Here is a 13,091-nt window from a genome sequence, read left to right as displayed (position 1 = left end):
GATAAAAAGTGCAGCCATACAATTGGTTAACAATACAAAAACACAAAGAGAATATACCATAAATAGCTTTGAAAGAAGATTTTACTTTATATGTCGCTAGAAACAAATGTCTGAGTGTAGGGTGTCGTGTTTTTGGTCTATCTCATTTACAGCTATTATAAAGACAATGTTTCTGAAGGAAGGATACATTAGGAAAGTGCAAAGTTTTTGGCAGTGATGTTGTATTCCTTATGAGCAATATGTTCCTGTTGCAATGGAAGGCAGACTGCTTTTGATTCAGTTGCATGCTGTATTAGATACATAGGTTCAACTTGGGTCAAATACTAAGATTAAAGCATCGGCCAAAAATAAACATTCCTCACATGCATAATGTTCCTTGTTTGAATAAGAAAGTAAAAAATGCGACTCTGGTGGGATTCAAACCCACAACCTTTGAATGACTTTGCAAATTCACTTAGAAGTCCAATGCGCTATCCATTGCGCCACAGAGGGAGATAAAAATCCACTTGCGTACAGTAAGGGATGATCGAAGTTTTGTCAATCCAGTGTTTACTTCACATCATATTATCAAGCTTTCTGGGATACAAGAAAGAATAATTGTTTTCTGAAACATAAAATGTCTGTAGAAGAATCACACTTCTGGGTGAAACCTTGAACTACACCTTTGTTCCTTTAGGGATAAATTCGGAGAATAGGGTATTACTGTATTTTCTTGCAAACTGAATACGTTTGGACAACATTTCCATACCTTAATAAAAAAAGAACTGGATAAAAAGTGCAGACATGCAATTGGTTAACAATACAAAAACACAAAGAGAATATACCATAAATAGCTTTGAAAGAAGATTTTACTTTATATGTCGCTAGAAACAAATGTCTGAGTGTAGGGTGTCGTGTTTTTGGTCTATCTCATTTACAGCTATTATAAAGACAATGTTTCTGAAGGAAGGATACATTAGGAAAGTGCAAAGTTTCTGGCAGTGATGTTGTATTGCTTATGAGCAATATGTTCCTGTTGCAATGGAAGGCAGACTGCTTTTGATTCAGTTGCATGCTGTATTAGATACATAGGTTCAACTTGGGTCAAATACTAAGATTAAAGCATCGGCCAAAAATAAACATTCCTCACATGCATAATGTTCCTTGTTTGAATAAGAAAGTAAAAAATGCGACTCTGGTGGGATTCGAACCCACAACCTTTGAATGACTTTGCCAATTCACTTAGAAGTCCAACGCGCTATCCATTGCGCCACAGAGCCAGATGACAATCAACTTGCGTACATCAGGGGATGATCGAGGTTTTGTCAATCCAGTGTTTACTTCACATCATATTATCAAGCCTTCTGGGATACAAGAAAGAATAATTGTTTTCTGAAACATAAAATGTCTGTAGAAGAATCACACTTCTGGGTGAAACCTTGAACTACACCTTTGTTCCTTTAGGGATAAATTCGGAGAATAGGGTATTACTGTATTTTCTTGCAAACTGAATACGTTTGGACAACAATTCCATACCTTAATAAAAAAGAACTGGATAAAAAGTGCAGCCATACAATTGGTTAACAATACAAAAACACAAAGAGAATATACCATAAATAGCTTTGAAAGAAGATTTTACTTTATATGTCGCTAGAAACAAATGTCTGAGTGTAGGGTGTCGTGTTTTTGGTCTATCTCATTTACAGCTATTATAAAGACAATGTTTCTGAAGGAAGGATACATTAGGAAAGTGCAAGGTTTCTGGCAGTGATGTTGTATTGCTTATGAGCAATATGTTCCTGTTGCAATGGAAGGCAGACTGCTTTTGATTCAGTTGCATGCTGTATTAGATACATAGGTTCAACTTGGGTCAAATACTAAGATTAAAGCATCGGCCAAAAATAAACATTCCTCACATGCATAATGTTCCTTGTTTGAATAAGAAAGTAAAAAATGCGACTCTGGTGGGATTCGAACCCACAACCTTTGAATGACTTTGCCAATTCACTTAGAAGTCCAACGCGCTATCCATTGCGCCACAGAGCCAGATGACAATCAACTTGCGTACATCAGGGGATGATCGAGGTTTTGTCAATCCAGTGTTTACTTCACATCATATTATCAAGCCTTCTGGGATACAAGAAAGAATAATTGTTTTCTGAAACATAAAATGTCTGTAGAAGAATCACACTTCTGGGTGAAACCTTGAACTACACCTTTGTTCCTTTAGGGATAAATTCGGAGAATAGGGTATTACTGTATTTTCTTGCAAACTGAATACGTTTGGACAACAATTCCATACCTTAATAAAAAAGAACTGGATAAAAAGTGCAGACATACAATTGGTTAACAATACAAAAACACAAAGAGAATATACCATAAATAGCTTTGAAAGAAGATTTTACTTTATATGTCGCTAGAAACAAATGTCTGAGTGTAGGGTGTCGTGTTTTGGTCTATCTCATTTACAGCTATTATAAAGACAATGTTTCTGAAGGAAGGATACATTAGAAAAGTGCCAAGTTTCTGGTAGTGATGTTGTATTGCTTATGAGCAATATGTTCCTGTTGCAATGGAAGGCAGACTGCTTTTGATTCAGTTGCATGCTGTATTAGATACATAGGTTCAACTTGGGTCAAATACTAAGATTAAAGCATCGGCCAAAAATAAACATTCCTCACATGCATAATGTTCCTTGTTTGAATAAGAAAGTAAAAAATGCAACTCTGGTCGGATTCGAACCCACAACCTTTGAATGACTTTGCCAATTCACTTAGAAGTCCAACGCGCTATCCATTGTGCCACAGAGCCAGATGAAAATCAACTTGCGTACATTAAGGGATGATCGAAGTTTTGTCAATCCAGTGTTTACTTCACATCATATTATCAAGCCTTCTGGGATACATGAAAGAATGATTGTTTTCTGAAACATTAAATGTCTGTAGCAAGAATCACAGTTCGGGGTGAAACCTTGAACTGCACCTTTGTTCGCTTGGGGAGAAATTCAGAGAATAGGGTATTACAGTATTTTCTTGCCAAGTGAATTGGTTTGGACAACAATTTCATACCTTAATAAAAAAGAACTGGATAAAAAGTGCAGCCATACAATTGGTTAACAATACAAAAACACAAAGAGAATATACCATAAATAGCTTTGAAAGAAGATTTTACTTTATATGTCGCTAGAAACAAATGTCTGAGTGTAGGGTGTCGTGTTTTTGGTCTATCTCATTTACAGCTATTATAAAGACAATGTTTCTGAAGGAAGGATACATTAGGAAAGTGCAAAGTTTTTGGCAGTGATGTTGTATTCCTTATGAGCAATATGTTCCTGTTGCAATGGAAGGCAGACTGCTTTTGATTCAGTTGCATGCTGTATTAGATACATAGGTTCAACTTGGGTCAAATACTAAGATTAAAGCATCGGCCAAAAATAAACATTCCTCACATGCATAATGTTCCTTGTTTGAATTAGAAAGTAAAAAATGCGACTCTGGTGGGATTCGTACCCACAACCTTTGAATGACTTTGCCAATTCACTTAGAAGTCCAACGCGCTATCCATTGCGCCACAGAGCCAGATGAAAATCAACTTGCGTACATTAAGGGGTGATCGAAGTTTTGTCAATCCAGTGTTTACTTCACATCATATTATCAAGCCTTCTGGGATACAAGAAAGAATAATTGTTTTCTGAAACATAAAATGTCTGTAGAAGAATCACACTTCTGGGTGAAACCTTGAACTACACCTTTGTTCCTTTAGGGATAAATTCGGAGAATAGGGTATTACTGTATTTTCTTGCAAACTGAATACGTTTGGACAACAATTCCATACCTTAATAAAAAAGAACTGGATAAAAAGTGCAGCCATACAATTGGTTAACAATACAAAAACACAAAGAGAATATACCATAAATAGCTTTGAAAGAAGATTTTACTTTATATGTCGCTAGAAACAAATGTCTGAGTGTAGGGTGTCGTGTTTTTGGTCTATCTCATTTACAGCTATTATAAAGACAATGTTTCTGAAGGAAGGATACATTAGGAAAGTGCAAAATTTTTGGCAGTGATGTTGTATTCCTTATGAGCAATATGTTCCTGTTGCAATGGAAGGCAGACTGCTTTTGATTCAGTTGCATGCTGTATTAGATACATAGGTTCAACTTGGGTCAAATACTAAGATTAAAGCATCGGCCAAAAATAAACATTCCTCACATGCATAATGTTCCTTGTTTGAATAAGAAAGTAAAAAATACGACTCTGGTGGGATTCGAAGCCACAACCTTTGAATGACTTTGCCAATTCACTTAGAAGTCCAACGCGCTATCCATTGCGCCACAGAGCCAGATGAAAATCGACTTGCGTACATTAAGGGATGATCGAAGTTTTGTCAATCCAGTGTTTACTTCACATCATATTATCAAGCCTTCTGGGATACAAGAAAGAATAATTGTTTTCTGAAACATAAAATGTCTGTAGAAGAATCACACTTCTGGGTGAAACCTTGAACTACACCTTTGTTCCTTTAGGGATAAATTCGGAGAATAGGGTATTACTGTATTTTCTTGCAAACTGAATACGTTTGGACAACAATTCCATACCTTAATAAAAAAGAACTGGATAAAAAGTGCAGCCATACAATTGGTTAACAATACAAAAACACAAAGAGAATATACCATAAATAGCTTTGAAAGAAGATTTTACTTTATATGTCGCTAGAAACAAATGTCTGAGTGTAGGGTGTCGTGTTTTTGGTCTATCTCATTTACAGCTATTATAAAGACAATGTTTCTGAAGGAAGGATACATTAGGAAAGTGCAAGGTTTCTGGCAGTGATGTTGTATTGCTTATGAGCAATATGTTCCTGTTGCAATGGAAGGCAGACTGCTTTTGATTCAGTTGCATGCTGTATTAGATACATAGGTTCAACTTGGGTCAAATACTAAGATTAAAGCATCGGCCAAAAATAAACATTCCTCACATGCATAATGTTCCTTGTTTGAATAAGAAAGTAAAAAATGCGACTCTGGTGGGATTCGAACCCACAACCTTTGAATGACTTTGCCAATTCACTTAGAAGTCTAACGCGCTATCCATTGCGCCACAGAGCCAGATGACAATCAACTTGCGTACATCAGGGGATGATCGAGGTTTTGTCAATCCAGTGTTTACTTCACATCATATTATCAAGCCTTCTGGGATACAAGAAAGAATAATTGTTTTCTGAAACATAAAATGTCTGCAGAAGAATCACACTTCTGGGTGAAACCTTGAACTACACCTTTGTTCCTTTAGGGATAAATTCGGAGAATAGGGTATTACTGTATTTTCTTGCAAACTGAATACGTTTGGACAACAATTCCATACCTTAATAAAAAAGAACTGGATAAAAAGTGCAGACATACAATTGGTTAACAATACAAAAACACAAAGAGAATATACCATAAATAGCTTTGAAAGAAGATTTTACTTTATATGTCGCTAGAAACAAATGTCTGAGTGTAGGGTGTCGTGTTTTGGTCTATCTCATTTACAGCTATTATAAAGACAATGTTTCTGAAGGAAGGATACATTAGAAAAGTGCCAAGTTTCTGGTAGTGATGTTGTATTGCTTATGAGCAATATGTTCCTGTTGCAATGGAAGGCAGACTGCTTTTGATTCAGTTGCATGCTGTATTAGATACATAGGTTCAACTTGGGTCAAATACTAAGATTAAAGCATCGGCCAAAAATAAACATTCCTCACATGCATAATGTTCCTTGTTTGAATAAGAAAGTAAAAAATGCAACTCTGGTCGGATTCGAACCCACAACCTTTGAATGACTTTGCCAATTCACTTAGAAGTCCAACGCGCTATCCATTGTGCCACAGAGCCAGATGAAAATCAACTTGCGTACATTAAGGGATGATCGAAGTTTTGTCAATCCAGTGTTTACTTCACATCATATTATCAAGCCTTCTGGGATACATGAAAGAATGATTGTTTTCTGAAACATTAAATGTCTGTAGCAAGAATCACAGTTCGGGGTGAAACCTTGAACTGCACCTTTGTTCGCTTGGGGAGAAATTCAGAGAATAGGGTATTACAGTATTTTCTTGCCAAGTGAATTGGTTTGGACAACAATTTCATACCTTAATAAAAAAGAACTGGATAAAAAGTGCAGCCATACAATTGGTTAACAATACAAAAACACAAAGAGAATATACCATAAATAGCTTTGAAAGAAGATTTTACTTTATATGTCGCTAGAAACAAATGTCTGAGTGTAGGGTGTCGTGTTTTTGGTCTATCTCATTTACAGCTATTATAAAGACAATGTTTCTGAAGGAAGGATACATTAGGAAAGTGCAAAGTTTTTGGCAGTGATGTTGTATTCCTTATGAGCAATATGTTCCTGTTGCAATGGAAGGCAGACTGCTTTTGATTCAGTTGCATGCTGTATTAGATACATAGGTTCAACTTGGGTCAAATACTAAGATTAAAGCATCGGCCAAAAATAAACATTCCTCACATGCATAATGTTCCTTGTTTGAATAAGAAAGTAAAAAATGCGACTCTGGTGGGATTCAAACCCACAACCTTTGAATGACTTTGCAAATTCACTTAGAAGTCCAATGCGCTATCCATTGCGCCACAGAGGGAGATAAAAATCCACTTGCGTACAGTAAGGGATGATCGAAGTTTTGTCAATCCAGTGTTTACTTCACATCATATTATCAAGCTTTCTGGGATACAAGAAAGAATAATTGTTTTCTGAAACATAAAATGTCTGTAGAAGAATCACACTTCTGGGTGAAACCTTGAACTACACCTTTGTTCCTTTAGGGATAAATTCGGAGAATAGGGTATTACTGTATTTTCTTGCAAACTGAATACGTTTGGACAACATTTCCATACCTTAATAAAAAAAGAACTGGATAAAAAGTGCAGACATGCAATTGGTTAACAATACAAAAACACAAAGAGAATATACCATAAATAGCTTTGAAAGAAGATTTTACTTTATATGTCGCTAGAAACAAATGTCTGAGTGTAGGGTGTCGTGTTTTTGGTCTATCTCATTTACAGCTATTATAAAGACAATGTTTCTGAAGGAAGGATACATTAGGAAAGTGCAAAGTTTCTGGCAGTGATGTTGTATTGCTTATGAGCAATATGTTCCTGTTGCAATGGAAGGCAGACTGCTTTTGATTCAGTTGCATGCTGTATTAGATACATAGGTTCAACTTGGGTCAAATACTAAGATTAAAGCATCGGGCAAAAATAAACATTCCTCACATGCATAATGTTCCTTGTTTGAATAAGAAAGTAAAAAATGCAACTCTGGTCGGATTCGAACCCACAACCTTTGAATGACTTTGCCAATTCACATAGAAGTCCAACGCGCTATCCATTGTGCCACAGAGCCAGATGAAAATCAACTTGCGTACATTAAGGGATGATCGAAGTTTTGTCAATCCAGTGTTTACTTCACATCATATTATCATGCCTTCTGGGATACATGAAAGAATGATTGTTTTCTGAAACATTAAATGTCTGTAGCAAGAATCACAGTTCGGGGTGAAACCTTGAACTGCACCTTTGTTCGCTTGGGGAGAAATTCAGAGAATAGGGTATTACAGTATTTTCTTGCCAAGTGAATTGGTTTGGACAACAATTTCATACCTTAATAAAAAAGAACTGGATAAAAAGTGCAGACATACAATTGGTTAACAATACAAAAACACAAAGAGAATATACCATAAATAGCTTTGAAAGAAGATTTTACTTTATATGTCGCTAGAAACAAACGTCTGAGTGTAGGGTGTCGTGTTTTTGGTCTATCTCATTTACAGCTATTATAAAGACAATGTTTCTGAAGGAAGGATACATTAGAAAAGTGCCAAGTTTCTGGTAGTGATGTTGTATTGCTTATGAGCAATATGTTCCTGTTGCAATGGAAGGCAGACTGCTTTTGATTCAGTTGCATGCTGTATTAGATACATAGGTTCAACTTGGGTCAAATACTAAGATTAAAGCATCGGCCAAAAATAAACATTCCTCACATGCATAATGTTCCTTGTTTGAATTAGAAAGTAAAAAATGCGACTCTGGTGGGATTCGTACCCACAACCTTTGAATGACTTTGCCAATTCACTTAGAAGTCCAACGCGCTATCCATTGCGCCACAGAGCCAGATGAAAATCAACTTGCGTACATTAAGGGGTGATCGAAGTTTTGTCAATCCAGTGTTTACTTCACATCATATTATCAAGCCTTCTGGGATACAAGAAAGAATAATTGTTTTCTGAAACATAAAATGTCTGTAGAAGAATCACACTTCTGGGTGAAACCTTGAACTACACCTTTGTTCCTTTAGGGATAAATTCGGAGAATAGGGTATTACTGTATTTTCTTGCAAACTGAATACGTTTGGACAACAATTCCATACCTTAATAAAAAAGAACTGGATAAAAAGTGCAGCCATACAATTGGTTAACAATACAAAAACACAAAGAGAATATACCATAAATAGCTTTGAAAGAAGATTTTACTTTATATGTCGCTAGAAACAAATGTCTGAGTGTAGGGTGTCGTGTTTTTGGTCTATCTCATTTACAGCTATTATAAAGACAATGTTTCTGAAGGAAGGATACATTAGGAAAGTGCAAAATTTTTGGCAGTGATGTTGTATTCCTTATGAGCAATATGTTCCTGTTGCAATGGAAGGCAGACTGCTTTTGATTCAGTTGCATGCTGTATTAGATACATAGGTTCAACTTGGGTCAAATACTAAGATTAAAGCATCGGCCAAAAATAAACATTCCTCACATGCATAATGTTCCTTGTTTGAATAAGAAAGTAAAAAATACGACTCTGGTGGGATTCGAAGCCACAACCTTTGAATGACTTTGCCAATTCACTTAGAAGTCCAACGCGCTATCCATTGCGCCACAGAGCCAGATGAAAATCGACTTGCGTACATTAAGGGATGATCGAAGTTTTGTCAATCCAGTGTTTACTTCACATCATATTATCAAGCCTTCTGGGATACAAGAAAGAATAATTGTTTTCTGAAACATAAAATGTCTGTAGAAGAATCACACTTCTGGGTGAAACCTTGAACTACACCTTTGTTCCTTTAGGGATAAATTCGGAGAATAGGGTATTACTGTATTTTCTTGCAAACTGAATACGTTTGGACAACAATTCCATACCTTAATAAAAAAGAACTGGATAAAAAGTGCAGCCATACAATTGGTTAACAATACAAAAACACAAAGAGAATATACCATAAATAGCTTTGAAAGAAGATTTTACTTTATATGTCGCTAGAAACAAATGTCTGAGTGTAGGGTGTCGTGTTTTTGGTCTATCTCATTTACAGCTATTATAAAGACAATGTTTCTGAAGGAAGGATACATTAGGAAAGTGCAAGGTTTCTGGCAGTGATGTTGTATTGCTTATGAGCAATATGTTCCTGTTGCAATGGAAGGCAGACTGCTTTTGATTCAGTTGCATGCTGTATTAGATACATAGGTTCAACTTGGGTCAAATACTAAGATTAAAGCATCGGCCAAAAATAAACATTCCTCACATGCATAATGTTCCTTGTTTGAATAAGAAAGTAAAAAATGCGACTCTGGTGGGATTCGAACCCACAACCTTTGAATGACTTTGCCAATTCACTTAGAAGTCTAACGCGCTATCCATTGCGCCACAGAGCCAGATGACAATCAACTTGCGTACATCAGGGGATGATCGAGGTTTTGTCAATCCAGTGTTTACTTCACATCATATTATCAAGCCTTCTGGGATACAAGAAAGAATAATTGTTTTCTGAAACATAAAATGTCTGCAGAAGAATCACACTTCTGGGTGAAACCTTGAACTACACCTTTGTTCCTTTAGGGATAAATTCGGAGAATAGGGTATTACTGTATTTTCTTGCAAACTGAATACGTTTGGACAACAATTCCATACCTTAATAAAAAAGAACTGGATAAAAAGTGCAGACATACAATTGGTTAACAATACAAAAACACAAAGAGAATATACCATAAATAGCTTTGAAAGAAGATTTTACTTTATATGTCGCTAGAAACAAATGTCTGAGTGTAGGGTGTCGTGTTTTGGTCTATCTCATTTACAGCTATTATAAAGACAATGTTTCTGAAGGAAGGATACATTAGAAAAGTGCCAAGTTTCTGGTAGTGATGTTGTATTGCTTATGAGCAATATGTTCCTGTTGCAATGGAAGGCAGACTGCTTTTGATTCAGTTGCATGCTGTATTAGATACATAGGTTCAACTTGGGTCAAATACTAAGATTAAAGCATCGGCCAAAAATAAACATTCCTCACATGCATAATGTTCCTTGTTTGAATAAGAAAGTAAAAAATGCAACTCTGGTCGGATTCGAACCCACAACCTTTGAATGACTTTGCCAATTCACTTAGAAGTCCAACGCGCTATCCATTGTGCCACAGAGCCAGATGAAAATCAACTTGCGTACATTAAGGGATGATCGAAGTTTTGTCAATCCAGTGTTTACTTCACATCATATTATCAAGCCTTCTGGGATACATGAAAGAATGATTGTTTTCTGAAACATTAAATGTCTGTAGCAAGAATCACAGTTCGGGGTGAAACCTTGAACTGCACCTTTGTTCGCTTGGGGAGAAATTCAGAGAATAGGGTATTACAGTATTTTCTTGCCAAGTGAATTGGTTTGGACAACAATTTCATACCTTAATAAAAAAGAACTGGATAAAAAGTGCAGCCATACAATTGGTTAACAATACAAAAACACAAAGAGAATATACCATAAATAGCTTTGAAAGAAGATTTTACTTTATATGTCGCTAGAAACAAATGTCTGAGTGTAGGGTGTCGTGTTTTTGGTCTATCTCATTTACAGCTATTATAAAGACAATGTTTCTGAAGGAAGGATACATTAGGAAAGTGCAAAGTTTTTGGCAGTGATGTTGTATTCCTTATGAGCAATATGTTCCTGTTGCAATGGAAGGCAGACTGCTTTTGATTCAGTTGCATGCTGTATTAGATACATAGGTTCAACTTGGGTCAAATACTAAGATTAAAGCATCGGCCAAAAATAAACATTCCTCACATGCATAATGTTCCTTGTTTGAATAAGAAAGTAAAAAATGCGACTCTGGTGGGATTCAAACCCACAACCTTTGAATGACTTTGCAAATTCACTTAGAAGTCCAATGCGCTATCCATTGCGCCACAGAGGGAGATAAAAATCCACTTGCGTACAGTAAGGGATGATCGAAGTTTTGTCAATCCAGTGTTTACTTCACATCATATTATCAAGCTTTCTGGGATACAAGAAAGAATAATTGTTTTCTGAAACATAAAATGTCTGTAGAAGAATCACACTTCTGGGTGAAACCTTGAACTACACCTTTGTTCCTTTAGGGATAAATTCGGAGAATAGGGTATTACTGTATTTTCTTGCAAACTGAATACGTTTGGACAACATTTCCATACCTTAATAAAAAAAGAACTGGATAAAAAGTGCAGACATGCAATTGGTTAACAATACAAAAACACAAAGAGAATATACCATAAATAGCTTTGAAAGAAGATTTTACTTTATATGTCGCTAGAAACAAATGTCTGAGTGTAGGGTGTCGTGTTTTTGGTCTATCTCATTTACAGCTATTATAAAGACAATGTTTCTGAAGGAAGGATACATTAGGAAAGTGCAAAGTTTCTGGCAGTGATGTTGTATTGCTTATGAGCAATATGTTCCTGTTGCAATGGAAGGCAGACTGCTTTTGATTCAGTTGCATGCTGTATTAGATACATAGGTTCAACTTGGGTCAAATACTAAGATTAAAGCATCGGCCAAAAATAAACATTCCTCACATGCATAATGTTCCTTGTTTGAATAAGAAAGTAAAAAATGCGACTCTGGTGGGATTCGAACCCACAACCTTTGAATGACTTTGCCAATTCACTTAGAAGTCCAACGCGCTATCCATTGCGCCACAGAGCCAGATGACAATCAACTTGCGTACATCAGGGGATGATCGAGGTTTTGTCAATCCAGTGTTTACTTCACATCATATTATCAAGCCTTCTGGGATACAAGAAAGAATAATTGTTTTCTGAAACATAAAATGTCTGTAGAAGAATCACACTTCTGGGTGAAACCTTGAACTACACCTTTGTTCCTTTAGGGATAAATTCGGAGAATAGGGTATTACTGTATTTTCTTGCAAACTGAATACGTTTGGACAACAATTCCATACCTTAATAAAAAAGAACTGGATAAAAAGTGCAGCCATACAATTGGTTAACAATACAAAAACACAAAGAGAATATACCATAAATAGCTTTGAAAGAAGATTTTACTTTATATGTCGCTAGAAACAAATGTCTGAGTGTAGGGTGTCGTGTTTTTGGTCTATCTCATTTACAGCTATTATAAAGACAATGTTTCTGAAGGAAGGATACATTAGGAAAGTGCAAGGTTTCTGGCAGTGATGTTGTATTGCTTATGAGCAATATGTTCCTGTTGCAATGGAAGGCAGACTGCTTTTGATTCAGTTGCATGCTGTATTAGATACATAGGTTCAACTTGGGTCAAATACTAAGATTAAAGCATCGGCCAAAAATAAACATTCCTCACATGCATAATGTTCCTTGTTTGAATAAGAAAGTAAAAAATGCGACTCTGGTGGGATTCGAACCCACAACCTTTGAATGACTTTGCCAATTCACTTAGAAGTCCAACGCGCTATCCATTGCGCCACAGAGCCAGATGACAATCAACTTGCGTACATCAGGGGATGATCGAGGTTTTGTCAATCCAGTGTTTACTTCACATCATATTATCAAGCCTTCTGGGATACAAGAAAGAATAATTGTTTTCTGAAACATAAAATGTCTGTAGAAGAATCACACTTCTGGGTGAAACCTTGAACTACACCTTTGTTCCTTTAGGGATAAATTCGGAGAATAGGGTATTACTGTATTTTCTTGCAAACTGAATACGTTTGGACAACAATTCCATACCTTAATAAAAAAGAACTGGATAAAAAGTGCAGACATACAATTGGTTAACAATACAAAAACACAAAGAGAATATACCATAAATA

General features: G+C 36.0%; 4 non-coding genes across 4 annotated transcripts; all 4 read right to left on the bottom strand.

Moving 5' to 3' along the window:
* Positions 1 to 1,169: 1,169 nt before the first annotated feature.
* Positions 1,170 to 1,259, bottom strand: TRNAR-UCU (transfer RNA arginine (anticodon UCU)). The gene is given in 2 exon segments: positions 1,170 to 1,205; positions 1,223 to 1,259. It is a non-coding gene; the product is annotated as a tRNA-Arg (tRNA).
* Positions 1,260 to 1,935: 676 nt separating this feature from the next.
* Positions 1,936 to 2,025, bottom strand: TRNAR-UCU (transfer RNA arginine (anticodon UCU)). Its single transcript is given in 2 exon segments — positions 1,936 to 1,971; positions 1,989 to 2,025. It is a non-coding gene; the product is annotated as a tRNA-Arg (tRNA).
* Positions 2,026 to 11,896: 9,871 nt separating this feature from the next.
* On the bottom strand, positions 11,897 to 11,986 carry TRNAR-UCU (transfer RNA arginine (anticodon UCU)). Its single transcript is given in 2 exon segments — positions 11,897 to 11,932; positions 11,950 to 11,986. It is a non-coding gene; the product is annotated as a tRNA-Arg (tRNA).
* Positions 11,987 to 12,662: 676 nt separating this feature from the next.
* TRNAR-UCU (transfer RNA arginine (anticodon UCU)) lies at positions 12,663 to 12,752 on the bottom strand. Its single transcript is given in 2 exon segments — positions 12,663 to 12,698; positions 12,716 to 12,752. It is a non-coding gene; the product is annotated as a tRNA-Arg (tRNA).
* Positions 12,753 to 13,091: the final 339 nt, after the last annotated feature.

The sequence above is a fragment of the Ambystoma mexicanum genome (assembly GCF_040938575.1).
Source record: "Ambystoma mexicanum isolate Mex_15411 chromosome 12 unlocalized genomic scaffold, UKY_AmexF1_1 Mex_chr12_unloc.1, whole genome shotgun sequence".
NCBI lineage: Eukaryota > Metazoa > Chordata > Amphibia > Caudata > Ambystomatidae > Ambystoma > Ambystoma mexicanum.
Note: the sequence above shows the minus strand (reverse complement) of the source record. Positions and strands in the feature narration are given on the sequence as shown.